The sequence below is a fragment of the Phoxinus phoxinus genome (genome assembly GCF_949152265.1).
Source record: "Phoxinus phoxinus genome assembly, chromosome: 25".
Taxonomy (NCBI): Eukaryota; Metazoa; Chordata; class Actinopteri; order Cypriniformes; family Leuciscidae; genus Phoxinus; species Phoxinus phoxinus.
The window spans coordinates 14427219-14447739 of record NC_136900.1 but is presented as its reverse complement, the minus strand read 5'-3'; the positions used below and the strand labels follow the sequence as shown (position 1 = coordinate 14447739).

Below are 20521 nucleotides of genomic sequence, written 5' to 3'. Positions count from 1 at the left end.
TGTCTACTATATAAAACGGTGACCAACTTATCCCCTATTCCAGCGCGAACATTTCAGATATCCAACTAGGCTCGAAAATATCATGAAATAAATACTTCGATATACTTGCCTCATATAAAGCTGTATGAGAACATGACGAAAATTTAAACAAAAGAAAAAAATCACCATATGCCGCGATGGCTTTGCGTAGTCGTCCCGTAACGCCCGTCATAGACGTTTTATCGCTTTAATTCACGTATTCAGATGTCGAGGGGTTCCTTATTCCCTAAAACCAGATGAAAAGGTCGTATATCCTCAAGCAGCTCCATTCATGCACTGGATAAAACATTCAAAGACGGGCTCCGTGGAGAGACAACGGATGAATAAGGTATTGATGCGCATCCTCAGACATCTCTCTGTGACTAAACGCGAAACACCGGACGGATATTTCGCTCGTTCGTCGTGAGGAGAAGACTGAAGAGAGGTGTGCCAGTCGGTCCCAGATTAAGTAAAACGTAGACAGCCCTATGCGAATAGTCACCCCCTTCCCACAAAACCACAGTTGACAAAGGCTGAGGAGAAAAAAAACAGCACGGGGGGAGGCAGATTTGGTTCACTATTCGCGTCCTCCCTCAGAACATGTCTGTGCTCGACGCTAAAGCCTTTGAACATGGAGTTAGTTTGGATGAGGTGAACTGGTGGCATCTTGAAATTTCATTATTTTTTCTTGGTCTTTCTCAGTCGCTAAATATAGGCTATATAGGCCCTATATTTAGGTGTAAGCTAAATTATTCGTATTCAAATTTATTATTTTGATTAATGTCTTTTATTAACTTATTTTATGAAAATGATTTTATTGATTTCTTTGAGTGTATTTTTCCTTTAGAGTTCGTTGCATGATGTACCATGATATCTGTTTTCATATCTGCAGACATGAGATAGTAGCTAATGCAAGATCTGCTATATTACAAGAACTTGGTGACCTAATCAGATCCCCATCCTTAAATGGCTGCAAAAGAAGTAGCAAGAATATTAATAGGTACTTTCCCTAGTCCCTTCCTGTTATGTAAGCATAGCATTTAAAATGTTTATTTTCAGAAGACTATGGGCTTCTATCTTGTCTATCTTTTAATTCTGATAATATCTTACTTCTTTTGGGCATTTCTTTCTCTACTCTGATCTTCACAATATTCATCTGTAGATACAATACTCTAATTATAAACTATTGAATAAGATCTAACTTATTTTTGTTTAAACCTATTTTCTATTAAAAAAAATCATATTGACTTAATTTTTTTCTTTATAATTTTACATTTTTACTTAATAAATGTGTTATTCCTTATATATAGGGGATATGCGAGGACAGCTGGTGGATTTCATTACTGACTGACTGAATGGCCCAAAGTATTTATGTAATGGTACAGGATGTGTATTTCTTTGCTCACCCTTATATTGTTCCAAAATTTAGGTTGTTACATGCTGAAACTCTTGCTCTTCTGCTGTAGCTTTCAAATTTTATTTTGTGTGTCATTAATCGCAAATCTGCTGCACATTTGTGTGTCGGTAACTCAATTCAGTTGTGAAGTCATTTAATTTATGATCACGTGATATGGTGTGTAATTTTTTCTGTATATTGAAATTTACGAATTTTGTCCAATCCCTGACTTCAAAAGACTTAGAATGTAATGCACTTAATCTAGGGTGAACTATTCCTTTAAACTTCATAAGCATGTCATAATTATCATTGTTTGGCGCTTTCATTTTGATTTTAGCTGCAGGATGCAATTAACAAAGTGCGATGGATGATCATTTCATGTCTACATACAATCTAAAACTTGAGTTCATTTGGACCACAAATCGGCACCCCTCCAACTCCAATCCTTCCTTTCATCTGCTGTGTTTTTCCTTTTTTATCCTTTCACCTGAAGCCAGACATTGGCATATGAAATGGGGCTTTTCCCCTAGTTCAGTGTCTTGCAATCTCAGAAGCTGCCAAATGTGAGATTATGGTTGGCTTTTTGCAAAATCAGTTTTATCTTTGTGTGCTCAATGCAACCCCAATTTCAATCAGTGTGTGTAGTCAAGCATTTGAAAGCGGCGGCCTGCATATCAGCGACGGCAGTACTGGGGTGAAGATGGGTGTGTGTCCCCTTTATCCACCCTGCTGAGAGCTGGTAATAAGCTTTCAAACGCAAATGATCCTCCCCGCTCTGTCCACCGAACACTGCACTGCATCAACGATTCGGCAGTTATTTTCTAGTGCTCTGAATTTACGGATCCTCTATGACAACCGTGTCCAGAGAAATGAGGAAACCCAAACCATGAAACGTGATTTCAATATGCGATTGTACTGTGCAAGAGGCAGAAGAAGCGAAACCAGAATAGACTTTTGACAAACTCTGAAAGACCTCTTAGACTCTGGCTTGGTTTAATGGACTAGCAGAAAGGACCAGAATTTAATGTTTTATTTGTTCATATTTTTTTTCACATTCTATACTTTTACAAATAAAGGCTCCAAAAAAATTTTTTCGCAATGATGCCATTATATGGGTTCCATCTTTCAGTTAACAGATCTTAAAAGGAACTATTTTTGTCTTAGTTTGAAGAACATTCCAATTAAAGAACACTTTTCCACTAAAGAACCTTTTGTTCATTAGAAGGGTTCTATGGATGTTAACGTATTTTAATGGAACCATTCTATATATAATTGATTAAATAACAGAATATTTTCATCCTACTAAGAGAAACAATGTGAAGTTGACCGTTTAGTCACTGGTTTGATTTACTGACACATAAACAAAGAAGTACATGACTGTACATAATCAGAAATCACTGATCTCAGATCAGGCATTAGAATTAACACGGTTACTTACATGTTGTCGCATTACTGTCGAGTATCGTAAAAGTCTGTTTGCAAAGCCTGCGCTGAAATTGTGACTGATTTACCAAAAAATCCACAGTGAAATGTACAGAACAAACAAATAATGCTCAACTGAGACATTTACATTGTTGAAAATAAATAACCACATTCCTAGCACTATAGGATCCTTTGGAAGGTAATGTTATTTTTAGTCCAGTGATCCTGTATCACTCTTCTCTCCACGCCAGTGGGCGGGGCCAAAGTTGCAATGATGAAATAGGCGTTGATCTTCTACAGAGGCGGTCTTTCACCTATTTAGATAGGCACATTCCACAATGAGTAAGAAGTTTTCAGATCTGAAATTGATATTGATGACCTCTTATATGTCAAAAGCTCAAGGAAATTTTGATTTCTCAGTTCATGACCCCTTTAGGATCTTATGAAGTATAGCAAAATATTATGCTTTCCAGGCAGCCAACGTGTTATATTATTGACCAGTAAAAGCTTATCAGGCTTTCAGCCAAATTTCCCCAGCTTTATAACCCAAACTTCACCTACACAGGCTTAATGAATATGAGAACTGTCTATGATGGTTCACGCGTGAGTCAGGAACATTTGGGTCTTGGCTGGTCAAGGTTGTTCCTCTTGCGGATTTGGATCAGTGCCTCCAGACGAGACAGCTGACTTTATTTTTGTGTAATTGAAAAGAGTTTGTGTGGGAGAGAAAGGCCTGGAAAACAGTGGGCCGTCAAGTCCAACTCTAATTAAGACAGGAGCTGCCATGGTGCTTTCCATTACACCAAACGGCTCCCTGGATCTGAAAACAGAAGCTGCATATAGCAGATTAGCTGACTTTAGAACAAGCCATGAAAATAAACAGCGCTGACGGTCTGTCAGTAGGCGTCTTTGATTTTTGTTTTCATTTTCATTGTTTCATTGTTCATTTTCATTGATTTTATTGGACAGGTGTGGAAGTGAATATGACAGTTGTTGAAAATATGTTGAAAGCACTGTGGGTAGTGTTGGATATAATTGTGTTATTCTTTGGCAAGATTTGCCGCACAGAGCTCTGTGCTTGAGCATTTGAAAATGTCGGCCTGCATATTATTGGCAAAACAAAAAAGTATTAATGATTAGCTACTGTATTTGTTCAGACCACAAGGGGGTGTCATTTCTCCTGAATGCCCTAAAAGGTCAACAACAACAAAAAATCATTTTCCCAATCCATGTTGTCACATCCAGCAAGTTTGGATAAACAAACTTCTGTGTCTTTGCTTATGTAGTACAATCTTTACTCTTGAATGCAGTTGTTTTTCTTGTTCTTTATGGTGCTATTTACTCTTGTGTGGATTCTATTTTTGTAATTACTTAATAAAACTTATGCTTACACGCTACACGCTCCCTTTGAAACTATAAAATGTGTTTCATAATTTCAAAATATTCACATTCACTGTTGTCGAAGCAATGACTAACATACCTGAATATCTTTGTCATAAGTGGTGTGCTCTGTTTTTTATTCAAATGATGAATAGATATCTGTGCCCATGATTGCTTTTATTACAAAAAAAACGTATGAAGGTTTTGTCCTCTCAAGGGAAGGCGCTGTTTTTCATCTCCTCAGGGGAGTTGACAGCTTTGTAGGCAAGCTCATCTAAAAATTGCTGACAAAACAGTTTGTGTGTAATCAACTATGTCATGAGACAATTTCAACGTCCAGCTTTCATTGGCTGCTGAGTCCCTTGATGTGCTATACTTATGCATTTTTGAATACAATCCCCTTCTCCCATATTGCCTTTGCAAAAACTGAAATGCCGTCCCCTGAATTGTAGCATGTCTCCTCCAGGTCTGAAGGGGATTGGCAGAAATGAAGGGCCAAGGGTCTGAGTGGCCGTCGATCCAGATTCCAGATGGCATTTGTTGCCTATGGCGCTGACCATGTCAAGTCTTCCACTCGCTCAAGTCTCTGGACAGGAATATCATCCTCTTCCTACTTAAAGATTTTGGACCCTGTTGGTAAGTGGGGAAAAAGTTGGACATTTTTAATGGGCTCTTGTAATATATATTGCCCTTCTTCCAGAACAGCGTGTCATGGTTTTGCGGTGCACAGAGCGCATTTTAAACAGCCCGAAGCCCTTGACGAGGGAGTAATTGCCCGATCGTGTTTGGATATGCGTGGAGATTTTTGGTAGCAATAAATGACTACACAATTTTGTAACAGGTCACCGAAAAGTACAGGGTCAAGAGCGCATTTATGAATAATTCATAATGTCCTTTTCAAGATGAGTCCTGCTATTGTGATGCCTCCATGTAACATTGCAAACCCCATAAAAAAAATCCCAGGCTGAATAAATTCCCTATAAATACAGTGTGTCTGGACATTCTTTTTGTAACTTCACATGCCTCTTAGGTTTAAAAGCATCTAGGTTAAAAGTATATAAAAAATATTCCCTTTTGTTCATCACTGAATATGAGATTGAAGTTTAAAAGGAGATTGAATAGTCGTTTGCACTCAAACGAGAGACTTAATTACACATCCTAGATGAGTGTAGTTGAAGGCTCATCCCTGTTGCTAATTAACCCCACACAACCATCATGACACCCAGATCACATAAATCACAGTCATTGGAAATATTATTTTTGTACAGACGTGACCGTGATTTCCATCTGTGTGACATTTATGGACCGCAAGCAATGATGTATGCCAAGCAAATCTATTTTAAGTGAGAGCAATCACTTTTTCAGCCCACTGCTCACTGCTTTGTTTAATTGAAAGAGTCATTACGAAAGCCATATCAGTCCTAATGCTACAAGAACAAGAACCGTATGATTTCACATTACATTGAAAGCATCAAGTAAACAGCCGCACGAGAAAAAGTGTAACTCAAATGCCATTTATTTTTATTTTTGGTATCAATCTGAATGTATTTTTTAAATTTTCTTGTATATAAGATTCATTTTATTTACACACATTTAACTAAACAAAGGGGTTCACTTTGGTGGTTGTTAAATCTTAACGTAATTAACTTTTCATAGCTTTTATTGAATTTGTTTTACGCACAATTCTATAGAGCTGTACGCAGGGGCGTAGCACCAAATTCTGGGCCCTGTATACTCACAATGTCAGTGGGCCCCCTACACATGCCATTAGACGATGCGGGTTAGCAAAAATGAAAATTCAATTTTGAATACATTTTTTTTTTTATTATTTGAATATAAACAAGTATAAATAGTGTTTAAATCCATAATCAAATCAGATTATAGTAATGACTGGTTCTTTCGCTGTAAAATGACTTGTGTGTTGTGTTTTTACTTTTCGAGTATTAATGTGTAAGGTAGAGTTGAGTAGTTATTCAAACAAAGAGAAATACTTTCCAATTCACTTCATGATCATTTTTTTGCGCAGGTTTTTATAGCTAAAAACCGTAATAAAGTGCTCCTAGGGGGGTTCGGGGGCATGCCCCCCCGAGAAAATTTAGATTTACCTGAGCTCAACATGTGAATTTTAAGGTGTTTTGAAGACCAAAAAAAATGGACAACAGGAGCTTTAAAAGCATGTCAGTGGGCAGTATGTAGTATTTTATCAGATAACAAATTCTAAAACATGAGAATCAGTTTAAATGTCGCAATGAATTATCCACACTATAAAATGGAAATGCAGAATGTTTATGCTTATTGTTGACTATACACAATCACATATTCGAAACGGGAATGGCCTTAAATAAGAAATGATTCAAGGATTATTTTGCATAGGCTAGATGTTACATTTCAAACAAACGCCAATGCAATAATTCTGTGTCCAGAGGCATATGAGCAATTAGTATGCGCATCAAATATCAATTTCATCTACTTTTTCTTTCCTAAATGAATCAATATTTGTGGACTAAACTGTTCATTTAATCAGACAATAAAGACAGTCACTTGTCGCCGCCTTCTGGCTTAATGATGCAAGTTGCGCAAACACGAACAAGCGGAGTGATACAAACAGGGAAAAGGTCTGGCACTGAGTTCATTCTCTCAGTTGGTGTTATCAATATATTTTGAAATGAATAATGACATCAATTGGAGGGCCCAATTAATTCGAACTAGGTTACAAAAAAACCTTTTTTTTTTTTTTGATGGGATTTCAAAGGGCCCTCTCTCTAGACGGGGCCCTGGGTAGTCAGGTCCACTTTTCCCCCCACTACCACGCCCCTGGCTGTACGTATACTTGGGCTGTATGGAGAAAATAAAAAAACAATACACAAACGAAGATGAGAACAATACAATAAACTATAAGTCATCTTAAAGTAACTACAAATATTATGCGGTAAAATGTCAAAATAACTTTAAAATCACGCACTAGAGTTGTCTGTTGTGTGGGGTGGGGGTAAATTAAGCACGATTCTTGTTTTTCTCCCAGCTGAGAATTGATTGGATCTAGAAAAGTGTGCATTCCATTCAGCTTGCTGTCAAAGGCAATAATAACCAACTGAGGAACCGCAGAGCCATGCGTCACAACAGTGCCAGGCCAGCAGTCTCAGACCAGGTGGAGCTAATATCATAATTAAGGGTAGATTTAGTGGTTGGGTGAGGTTTGGCATTCGTTAAAGGGATAGTTCACCCAAAAATGAAAATTCTGTCATTAATTACTCACCCTCGTTTCTTACCCAACCCGTAAGACCTTCGTTCATCTTCGGAACACAAATTAAGATATTTTTGATGAAATCCGAGAGCTCTCTGAACCCCCATAGACTGCAATGTTATTACCACTTTCAAGGCCCAGAAAGGTAGTAAAGACATCATTAAAATAGTCAATTTGACTACAGTTGTTCCACCGCAATGTTATGAAGCGACGAGAATACTTTTTGTGCGCCAATACTGAGCCGGCGTTCTGTCGTAGGACCCGGAAGCGCTGGACTGTGTTTACTATGTGAACAGCGTCAGAGACTGACACGGAAGAGAAGAAATTGCTGAACAAATGTGTTATTTTGTGGGGTCAGAAAGCTCTTGGATTTCATGAAAAATATCTTCATTTGTGTTCCAAAGAAAGATCTTACGGGTTTGCAATTACATGAGGCTCAGTAATGACATAATTTTAATTTTTTGAGTGAACTAACACTTTAACGAATGCCCAACCCCTCCCAACCACTACACCCTTAATGACGCTATAAATAATACTCCAATAATGACAGAAATTTTATTTTTCGGTGAAGTAAGGTAGAATTTATAGTTGCCACATGTTTATTATATTAACAACAGCATTATATTAATGGTTGTAACTGGAAAAAAAACAACTGCATTTTGATAAAAAGTGCAGTCACATTAGTGAAATTTTGTGGACCTTCAAAAGGGTCCTCCGATGTATGAAGTACAGCTCACACAGAAGTCACTTTCAAACTAAACAGCAAATAACAAATAAATTCCATACTACAGTATGTGTGCGTTTGGTGTCCTACACTCAGGAAAAACTGAAATCCGTTCCTGTGAATTGTAGCATGTCTCCTCCACCTGATGGAACAGTTCTGAAGGGGACCCTTTTGATTGGCAGAAATGAAAGGCCAAGGGTCTGTGTGGGTGTTGATCCAGATGGTATTCTGTTGCTTAGTGCACAGAGCATGTCAAGTCCAGTCTACCTGGAGGACACGCTCAGGGCTCAGGACAGGAGTACCATCCTGTTCCTACTCAAAGATTTTGGATCTGTCCTTGGTGTGCAGGATAAAGGAGGAGCCGGACATATTTAATGGCCTCTTGTAATACATTCTGCCCTTCTTCCAGCACAGTGTGTTTTTGGGGTGCACAGAGTGCATTTTAAACAGCCCGAAGCCCTTGACGAGGGAGTAATTGCCCGATCGTGTTTGGATATGTATGTGTGGAGATTTTTGGCAGCAATAAATGACTGCACAATTTTGTAATGGGTCACTGAAAAAGTACAGGGTCAAGAGCGCAGTTATGAATAATTCAGAATGTCCATTTCAAGATGAGTCCTGCTATTGTGATGCCTCCATGTAACATTGCAAACCCCATAAAAAATACGGGATGAATAAATTCCCTATAAATATGTCTGGGTATGTACATGCTTTTTGTAACTTCATATGCCTCTTAGGTTTAAAAGCATAGGTTTAAAGTATTCATTAATTACGATTTAATTTTGGTCATGCAGAATCAGTGAATATGAGATTGAAGTTTAAAAGGAGATTGAATAGTCGTTTGCACTCAAACGAGAGACTTAATTACACATCCTAGATGAGTGTAGTTGAAGGCTCATCCCTGTTGCTAATTAACCCCACACAACCATCATGACACCCAGATCACATAAATCACAGTCATTGGAAATATTATTTTTGTACAGACGTGACCGTGATTTCAATCTCTATGACTTTTATGGACCACTAATAATGATGTATGCCAAGCAAATCTCTTTTAAGTGAGAGCAATCACTTTTTCAGCCCACTGCTCTTGTGCTTTGTTTAATTGAAAGAGAGTCATTACGAAAGCCATATCAGTCCTAATGCTACAAGAACAAGAACCGTAATGACTTCACAGCAGATAAGTGTACTGAATCTGAGGGCGTTCAGTGGTGTTTGATCCATGGGCGGTTGAGCCATTAATGGAGATTTTTTGTTAAAAAATGACGTTTTTTCTGATGTCAGGTCATACAAGGTCATTTTTAACAATGGCATATAAGAAAAAATTACATGATTCATATTGTTCAGTTATACTAAAAGTGACAATAAACATTAAATTTCCATTAACAAAAGGAAAGGGTGTTACTGAAATGCCATTACTGTTCATTTGTGGTATGCCTACCAGCCTGAACCAGTCTCTTGACAGTTATATCATAATTATATTAATAAGTAAAGAGGATTTCCAAAAAAACAAATTTCCAAGCCATTTTTACAGGATCTGACTTTCCTTCAAACGATTCTCCCATTCAAAAACGTCACTTTAGAACTAGCAACGAAGCTAGTTCCAGGCGGTGCAACACAAAGTAATGGTGTTCTGTTCCTGAATGATTCAGTGTTTTTAAATGGATTGAGTAAATGATTCAATGACTCGTTCATAAAGACAGTTGTTCAGCGTTTTTGAACAAATCGGTTGAATGAATGATTCAAATAACTCACTCATACTGACAAGTCACTTGTCGACCTGTGGAAACAGTGATTGCTATGTGCTTACTGGATGTTCTTTATGGTTGCTAGACGTTATTCACAGCAGTGCCATCTTGGATTTTTAACCTGATTGAAAGCGAGGCAGAGATAGACATATATCTCTGTTTTTGGATTATTCTGCTGATGAAAGATATCTTTCCAAGAAACTAAAGTAGACAAAATAACTCCAGAAAACATGAGCTGTGGAAAATTATAAGTGGACTAGGTGCTTTATGCAGCTTTTACAGCGGATGCCATTGAAACACGGTAAGTCTATCCCTCACAGCCTCGCTGTCATGGCGCTGCTTTGAATAAGGTAGGCTATATTCTTGCAAGAATGTAATCTTCAATTCTTCAATATAAATTGGAGACTTTTACTACCAGTATTTTCCGCCAAGGAAAAGTTGTATGTATAATCATATCATAACTTTACTTAAAATGCTAATTCCACCCAGAATAAATTTCCTTAGGCAATGTAATTTACCTGTTTGAGGGTGGTTGTTATTTAATCTGTAATCTTAACTAAGATTAATTAAAATTCACTAAAACATTTGCAGCATCACGTTGTGCTATTATACTGATATTATTACATTATACCCTGCACTTAAAGCTCATGTTACCATTTGATAAATACTGTCCAAGGTTGTTTCCTCATTCACTACAATTATGCTTTATATTGACTTTAATAAGTGAACAATTCATTAATCTAATGATTTAGTAATTTGCATATAATACATGGCCATCATCATCTGTTAAATCAAATTATTTTTTCATTATAGTGAAAAGCGAGATTTTTTTTAAATGGATTTAATGATGGAATCAAAGCTCAATTCAAACACTATTTGGGATTTCCATATTTTATATATATAAATATATACCAAGAAGGCAAAGCCATGATGGTGTTATGCGCTCCCAGAATAATGATCTTCACTCATTTGCAGTGCCCTCACCTCGGTCTCTGTCTCTTGAGAGAGACTCTTGCATTACTCTTTCCCCCTAAAAAGCTTAACCTGCTTTACCTGCTGCTGCAAGCACAAAAATAACATTTAGAGCCACCTTAAACATTCAGGACATTTGGGGCCGGGCACTTTTCTTTTCATAATGCACTTTTGAGAAACCAAGGTCTTTGTGTCTTGCCGTAGCTAACTTAATTCCAGTTTCACATGCAGGTTTTTCGGGTCTGAAAAGAAACTTGATTTTCCTTGTGTGAGTCACTGTATGAACGGCTTTCTGAGACATAATTCAAAGGCATACGTGTATAGTCTAATATAAAACACGGGTTTCAAATCATATATCACTACCCTCAGGTCCACATCATTCAATATTTCAAGCATTATTAAAATTACCTTTTTTTCACCCCACAAAACCTCACCACTCCCATTGCTTCACATTAGAAGGATCGTTTGGTGAAAATACATCACCTTCCTCTAATTACTTTGCCCTCTATTGGAATGAACTCTTTCCATCCATTTATTAAGTGCTACAGTTTACTTAAATTACTGCCATCATTTTCTCTTTTCCTGCTCTTCCTCTATTCTCTCTCCTTCCCTCTTGTTCCCTAAATAGATGCATTTCTAGCTGTCAGCAGAGTTTGTGGGACAGGCTGAATTATGGAATCATACGAGCTTTGGGTGCTTTAATGGTTTTTCTATGGAGAAGATTACAGAAACAACACAAAAAGCCTATACTGGATTAGGACAGATGTATTACATTGTGATGGATCGCAGAGCGAGGATTTGGCAGTCAAACCGAGCATAAAAGGCGTCCATTTTTAGAAACATCCTATCAAAGCCATCCCACCTGAGAACCATCAAATTTTCTTTTAATTGGAAATCTTTCATCCAGGCTCTGATGGAGTGTTTCCGACATGGCCACTGAGGATGGCTCAGTTTAAAATGTATATATTTTTTTTACTTTGAAGGTAATGTGCAGGTTTTTTTTTTGTATATACAATGAAAGTCACTGGGGTCAAAAACAACTTTTTTGAATCTATCTATAAAAATATGCCTTTCAAACTTTCATATCTTTTTTTTTTTTTTTTTACAAAATATTTACTTTGGTCTTCCACAGAAGTAAAAAGTCATAAAGGTCAAAAAGTAAGTGCTATATTTAGTTGGAGCCGATAGCCTCGTTGGCACCGCCTCCAGCGACCCAAATTCGATTTCTGGCTCGAGGTCCTAAGCTAAAATCTGAGCTAAAACCCATGTGCTTTCCTGTCTGTTCTCTGTATCCTATCCAATAAATTCATAAAAATTGCTACAAATAAAACTTAAAAAAGGTATGTGCTGTATTTCAGCGCATAAACCTTTTAGTGGTTTAGAACTAAAAATAGCATAGGGTATATGAATTAAGTCACTGTCATTCTTCTCAGCAAACACGCCTCCTTTATATGCAAATGAGTCTTAGGATGTGCCGCAAAAAATTGGCACTATTTGCCTGGCCAAATGAACCTTGAGCTAAAAGCAAGTAACATAATTTTATTTTAAATATGTACTTTATTATACGCAGTTGTGAACTTTTATGCATACAGACCTTAGACTGCATTAGCTGAATGAAATGTTCAAAGCTGACAATCACCCTCTCTTCCCCTCAGGAAAGGAAGTGACGAGGTAAACCGCCGCTCAGGAGGTCGAGAAGAGCCTAGAACAGGATGATCCCTGCTCTTGAGTGAGATGCTAATGATGATAAATGGTGTATGTGTGGATTAATGAGAACAGAGGACAAGACGGAGGGAACCGGGAGTTCCGGGAGAAAATCTCTGTGTCGTCTCGCTCTAGACGCATGGAACTCAATCGCCGGTGACGGTACTTCACTGTTTGTCCTTGAAAAGCAGGTCCAGTATCTGTGCTGGAAAAAAAGGGGGAAGGGACAGACCTGCCTGGAAGCTTCCTCATAATTACATGCTGCCTCTCCAGTAGGATCAGATGAGATGATTTTACCTGTGAACCATCTGTGTTATACTCCACAGTTATTGGCGAGAGACGATATTGAGCAGACTCTGGATTTTTTTTTAGTAACAGTGACAGGAACAGTCTCGTGGGTGTGCGGCATTATCTCAAGGACAAGAATGAAAAGAAGAATGACTTATGAAGGGGTTTGTAAAATTCATGATTTTTCTGTGACTTTTCTAGTTGCACATGACAAGGCCCGGGCGGAATCTTCTTTTTCCAGAATTTTCTATGGGACAATTAACTTTAGGAATCAAATCTGCAGAATTCTGCAGAGTTTATGTTTTAAACAGGACTAAATTACAATCTTGTGGGTATTTCAGTTTTGCTTTGTTGCTAAGTTATGGATTTTCACCAGCAGCCATATCACCCTGTAGCCCAAGACTGGTTGCCCACTGAAGCTAAGCAGGGCTGAGCCTGGTTAGTACCTGGATGGGAGACCTCCTGAGAAAACCAGGTTTCTGCTGGAAGACGTGTTAGTGAGGCCAGCAGGGGGCGCTCACCCTGTGGTCTGTGTGGGTCCTAACGCCATACTGACTGGGACACTATACTGCCAAAGAGCACCGTTCTTTGGATGAGACGTTAAACCGAGGTCCTGACTCTCCGTGGTCATTCAAAAATATCCTTCGGAAAAGAGTAGGGGTGTAACCCCGGCATCCTGGTCAAATTTGCCCCTTGGCCGCTGTCCATCATGGCCTCCTAAATACTGATGGGCTTAATCACTGTCTCCTCTCCACCAGTACGCTGGTGTGTGGTGGGCGTTCTGGCGCAATATGGCTGCCGTGGCATCATCCATGTGGATGCTGCACATTGGTGGTGGGTGAGGAGATTCCCCCCTTCCATATGTGAAGCGCTTTGAGGTCCCAGAAAAAGCGCTATATAAATGTAACAAATTATTATTATTATTATTAAAAGAAGAGATTAAAAGAAGGTTATCAGTCAGTGCTGTGAATTTGTGTCAAAGTTCTCAAAACTTTACATTCTTTTACAAAATTCTTATTTCTTATTGCAACAGTAAACGCACATTAAAAGTTCTAGACACTTAAGCCGGGTGCAGACTGTGCGATTTATAATAGTAATTTACGATTATTACTTGTCAGACTGTACAAACATGATCATCGCTGTAAGCCATGTCACACTGTAAGATCTCAGTTGTCATTAATGTCAGACTGTACGGCAGTCAAGACACATTAAAAACGGACACGCAAGAAAACTTGTCCGGAGTTTTCCATCATCAATCAATGACGTGTTCGGTTAAATGCGGGATTGAAATGGTGGCTACAAAGAAATCTCTAATGTTAATGTTGGTCATGGCTTGTCTTCGTAGGAGAGTCACACTGCAAGACTGAGAGTCAAATCTTCTGAGACTGCCAGAATTTCGTCTGAGGTTAAATTTGATCGCAATGGTCATTAATCGGCTGTCGGTGAACATGTCAAACTAACGATCGAAGACTTCAGATTTTAGCTTACGATCAGATGAATCTTTTAGGATTTGCAAAGTTTGTCTGAGACGGCCAAATTGTGGCCAAAATGTAGTTTTAATGAGGTTATAATAACTCTGCTGTTTTTGTAAATAACAAGCTTCGCTATTACATTCAGACGGACGCAGGTAACCCCCACTCACAATCTCAGGTCGAACGTCTAATTGTTATTTATCTCCTCAACTCCTTCAATGGCACAGTCATCCCTTCCATCCCAAAAAACAAACTATTTTCATGAATAGCTCCAAAGTCCAAGTAACTAATATATTACAAATGTAACATGAGTAAGGGGTTTAGCGATCACTAAAAGTGGAACCATAGGAAAACCATATATTTGGAGTATGTTATCTCACTTTTCGGACACACTTTGGGAGTCAATTCTTGAAATGGGCCGTGGAGGAGGTTTAGATATTCCAGGCTTATAAATAATATTAATAATGCAAATAAACAAACAAGCGAAGATGACACATGAGTATTTTCAAGCAAAAGACAGCATATTTTAGTTCTGTGAAACACAGCAAAACAAACGTTATTTAAGAAGAAATAAAGCAACCTCGGCATCCGTTTTCAGGCCTCCCGCTCCTTAAGTTCTCTGCAGCGCTGGACAGCTTCTCATGTATTAACGTGGGTCTGATCATAACCCCTCTTTTTAAAGTTGTATTCCCAGGGCCTTTTCCTCTTTTGTATTTTCTCTGCCATCTCTCTCTTACTATACTCGTTCTGCTAATGTCTGTCTTGTGCACTGAGCTCTCTCTCCTCCCCCATCATGAGTGTACACGCCCTTCACTGCTGATTGGCTACAAGTGTGTTTTGGTGCTCGGTTCTATTCACTATTCAACAGCGTTTTTAAAAAATCACTTACTGCACCTTTAATTCCTTCTAATTCATTCAAACAAATGAAATCATACCGCGCTACTAATAGCAAACGAAAACTTTCCGGTCTATATCTATTCAGTCAGATTTTGCACTGCAAACATTCATGACAGCTTTTAACTTATCCATCCTAACCCCAACGTAGTTACATTGTACTTACTCAAATAAGTACAGAGCAATATTAATTAACCGCATGTACTATAGAGTTATGGGTAGAGTTTGGTTTAGGGTTAGTTACTTGTAGTTATGCATAATTTACTGTTATTACTATAGTAAGTACATGTAGTAATGTGTACGTCACCTTAAAATAAAGTGTTACAAATAATTTTAGTACGGCCAATAATTTTGGGCGGGGATTTATGTAAACACAGATATCGGATACCAGTCGTGTCTAAAGTAAATGTACAGGTGGGACAGAAAAAACAACAGATAGGGTCAAAAGATCAGATCTGTGCATTAAGACTTGCCGTGTAAACACAGCAAGTCCATGTAACCACAATGGCAGCTTTATCATAATAACCCTGAAGAGGTCATAAAAAGCTCTGTTAACACGTAATGCACAAAATTATGATAAATTGTAATCATACAGATGGATTTCAGAGAGCTTCAGACTCAAATTAAAAGAAGATCAAAAAAAAAAAAAAAAAACTCTATGCAAACAGATAATCCAAACACGAGCAGCACAGTCCAATTTCGCTTCAATTAACACTTTGATAGGCCACATTAATCACGAACTGCAACAATTCAGGCTGTATCTCTTCAGCGTGTCCCTAAACAAAACACTGCAAAAGAGGAGAACAAATGAGCAGATAAAGCAAATTGGATTGGAAATTTAGTCCCCCAAATGACCACGTAAATTATTGCCCATGCAAATCGCCCCACTGTTAAGCATCATAAAAGAAAGAGGATATGCTCGCCAGTCGCTATCCACCAAGGATAATTAAGTTCCAGAGTAGCCGGAGTCTATCGGGAAGGCAATGCGGCAAATGGACAATGCAGAGCTTGCACATGCATTACTTTGAAGATGCAACAGCGACGCACGGCTGTTTATTGTTGTTGACGCGTGCCTCCAGCACGAATACCATTTCTTGGTGTATGAACATGAAGTAAAATTCAGTAAAATCCCTCAGAGACTGGCCGAGAGCCAGCGCAGCACTTTTATTGTAAACATGGCCGCAGGAGAAATGAATGAAAATGTGTTCCGAAGGCGTTTTTGAGTTTGCAGTCCTGAATAAGATATAAGCAATGTGAAGCAAGTAGCCTATCTCAAGAGACTCATCTTCTCCAAGCATTGAGATTGCATTCAACATTTCTATAACCACCAGGAATCTCTACTTTACCCGACCATGTAGCGGCCACTAAATGTGTTTAGGCTTCGGTTAGAAACAGATGGGTTTTCTTTTCACTGGACTAAATTATTATTGATTTAGAAGCAGAATCCTTTTTCCCTCGAAAGGTAAAAACGTACAAGTGGGAATAATTTGAGTAATTTGCTGTGCACAGTTGCACCACGTACAAAAAAGAGAGCGATAACGGACAATTTTCCTGGAACACAGCTTTGTTGGAAGCCTTTTCAAAATATTTTCATAAATATGCTGCACTTCAACATGCATTTTATGAAAATGACATGCAGTCATCACATGCACTTTTTTCATTAAAATGAATCTAGTTGTGCTACTATAATACACCTTGAAATATTTCACGTTTTATTTTTCAATGTGGACCATTTCCCCCAGTACAACGCTAATTGTAAACACTGAATCATTGAGAGAGAACTTCATGAAGTCGTTCTGATAAAAGCTGACATTTTCCCAATATTGTTATTTTCTCAACTCTTTCTTTTATTCAGATCGATGGCTGCAAACCTCCCATTTCCATGGTTTTCGCCGCCCCTGATGTACAGAGTTGCTCGAGGCTCATTTGAATTTCAACAAGAAGCCAGTTGATGCTTATGTCAGTCTACACAGATTAATGGAGTGGAACTTTCCTCACAGTGTGCGAGCAAACACAAGGCCTTGAATGTGTAAACAAGCGGCACAGACTCAGTACATCAGCCCAGATAAAGGTCTTCCACACAGAGAGCCAGTGTACTAAGGGATACAATCCGTGCGGCTGCCTCAAAAAATAATCATGAGGGTTGCATTTCAAGAAGCTGACTGGCTTGTCCTCGATTTCTCCTCTAGCCCTTCACATCAGAACCCTTCTAGTTCGTATTCAAGTTTTGCCTTACTCTTTCCAGGAAAGGAAAGACACAACTGCAATATTAACTAGAGCTTGGGCACCTAAAGGCGAAGCTCAGATTGATCATAATTTTGCTTTGCGAGTGACCTTGTTGATTTAAAGACTTGCTCTTTGGCATGGCAAAGATCTAAAAAGCCCTGATTTTAAAATATTCTGGATCAATCAACAGTTTTAGTTTTTGCTTCCTCTTATTCAACGGCTACCGGTTAGACGGGAGGAGCCTTTTTGCACCCTGTGGTTTTTCAAAGATCCGATGTCATAGAATACTGTAATCTTAAAGGGAAGTCGATGTGAGCGGAGAATGCTAAGTGCCTCTGTAGCGATTTGCCATCTGTGGAATTAATTGTCTGTAAAAAGTTGAATGCTGGGGAAAGGAGGGGTCGAATTGATTCTCATTGATTTGCTCCGAGGCTTTGATCCACGAGAAAATGCCTTGTAATCATGCTTCAGGAGCCATAAACGAGACTAAGAGCAAAGTCATTAATAGCGACGATTTTTAGAAATTGCATTCTATAAAAACCCCCTTGGGGTGATAAAGCAGTAGCATAGCTGTAAGTTTAAGCACCGTATCCCTTTATAGGGTTCTGTTTTCATAAGCCATAGCTTAATTCAGGAAACGGGTCCAAAAGAGTCCAAAATAATGCCTTATGGGATTTTGAAGGTGATACCCTTCACAGTTAATTATTACTTACATTGTTATTTTTTTCATGAAACATAATGCACTTTTTCATATCACTTGTTTGTGATATTGCTTTTATACAACTATAAACAATTATAATTATTCTTAAGAAACTTATATTTTAGACACAATACTTTGTCTATGTTCTCTCCGCCAAACGAACAAAATCTCCACGCAACACAAAATGGCTGCATCCGAAATCACATACTTTCCTACTATACAGTAGGCGAAAAACAGTATGTGACAAAAGAAGTCAGAATTCACAGTACTCATAAAAGAGTAGGGAAAATTTGCCCGGATGACCTACTACCTCTGGCGAAATTCCTAAATGCGCATACGATGGACACTTTACTATCCCATGAGGCCATGGGAGAGGTTTTGTGAATGACAGTGAAGCGATGCAACTGACAGGAAGGTCACATCATAATGACAGTATGTCAAATGTAGTACGTCTGTAGTCATTACATTCATACTACACACATTCATATTATATAGAACATACTTTTTTAGCGGTCGTGGCCTACTCAAGAGAATATGCGATTTCGGATGCAGCCAGTATTGGCATTCTTGCCAATCAGTGATTGAATTTTGAACTAATCGTTTGAGTAAATAATTGAATGACTCGCTTGTAAAAACTGTCATATGTTTAGTCCCAGAATGAATCACCTTGTGTAATGATGTAACCTCGAGAAAGAGTTACTGATAAATCCCCAACACTAATGTGCTATTTTTGTGTTTTATAGTAAAAAATAACTGCAAGCTTGAAACAACATGTGGGTGAGTAAATCATTTATTTATTTTTTTGTACTATTCCTTAAGACGTTCCTTAATGGTTCATATTCAGACTTATTTATATAAAGACTTATATAAATGTTAGCAAATGATGTGTGCGTGCATGTTGATGAGTCGAAGCCGACAGATCCGACAGCTGGATTTGAGACATGGCGTTCATGTCTTGCTGCTTGACCTCATTCTCTAAACACTTTGCTCTTGAGATTGATGCCAGCCCTAACACAGGCTTCGAGATGTGAGGTCAGAGCTGGCAAAGCAGTGGAGAGGACGTTGTTTGTCCCAGTCGATAATGCAGAGGCGCCGTTGCTTGCCTGTCTGTCAGGCACAGCTGTTTGTGTTTGCATTCGGCCATGTGTATGCATGGCAAAGACACCTAAACAGTCCTAGCGCTGCAGAGCTGTCACTGTTTGTCACATTCACGCAGAGCGGGACTGTTTTTGAAAGGGTGCCAGGCCGGAGGACATGAGCTGGAGCAGAGGTTAAAATAACCCCCTGAAACTGACGCACGGAACAGGATGGCAGCCTGCCGGTAATTGGAGGATCGTGGCGGCTTTCTCTGCTGCTCTTTTGATGGGGAGGAAGTTGATCCACTTAATGTCAAAGCCCATGTGAACGTGCCACTGGATACGTTACGAGTGATTAGAGAGCGATTGACAACCGCAATCCCTGCAGACTTGTCAACAACATGTCTTGATTTTTCTAGTCTTGCATTAATTGCGTTTTACTTTCATGATGTACACATAAAATGCTCATTCAGAACCTACTGGTTTGTCTTTTACAAGCAATTACGTGTCCAGCCAGGGTCAAATCACACGTAGCGGCATATCAGGGCCCACGGAAACAATTTGATTGTGTTTTTTTACAGCTGTTTTGTCAGGTCTAAATGAAAAGAAGAGAGGCCACTTAAGACCATTTTCTAAGCCTGGCCATGTAGCTGTCGGATTACAGTGATTTTCTGTCATTCTCAGTCTGGGCTGGATTATGGGTAAATCCCATGAGTGACCCAACACTGCTTTAATACAGACCCTCAACCAGCCACTATGTTTGATATTTATGTCAAAACAGCCTGTCCAGTCCTTGAAATAGTGTACTCTTGAGGGTTGTATCCAGAGAATAGGGACAATCGAATTGTCCCAGACGAGAACCCCTTTGAGAATGATGGCCTGGTTATGGCAAGATATTGTTGACAAAAATGTATGCACACAATATTGGGCGATATTGGGAAATGGGATGAGACTGGGAAGAGGCCCAAGCTGAATTTTGCAGGTGTGACACCTGTTCTTGTCTGCAGCCATATGTGACATCTGGATGTGGTATTTGCCATGGTTCATTAATGAATTATGATTATTTCTCCTATTTTTGCATTTACATTGCCTTTGCTGTCATCTAAGGGTACAGTACATTCACAGTAAAAACGAACTTTGCATTTTTCGCATTTTCAGGCCCCCAGTGTTTGTGTAAATAAACGGCCAAAACACATAAAAAGTTTTACAAGTTTTAAGTTGGAAATGGTGTTGTGTATTAATATCCATTTTTCTTAC

The 20521-nt window shown here is 38.7% G+C and overlaps 1 protein-coding gene across 3 annotated transcripts in view; it reads right to left on the bottom strand.

Annotated features, from left to right (window-relative positions):
- The window catches only part of chst1 (carbohydrate (keratan sulfate Gal-6) sulfotransferase 1), a 38184-nt gene that overhangs the window by 3964 nt on the left and 13699 nt on the right, over positions 1 to 20521 (bottom strand). Inside the window, exon 1 of one of the 3 annotated variants that reach the window (XM_079603567.1) lies at positions 110 to 651. The exons of 1 other annotated variant lie outside the window; for it this stretch is intronic. The gene's annotated coding sequence lies outside the window, so the exon portion shown is untranslated. Of the gene's footprint in view, positions 1 to 109; positions 652 to 20521 lie in introns of those variants that run through there. One more of the 3 variants, XM_079603568.1, reaches the window with a different exon arrangement.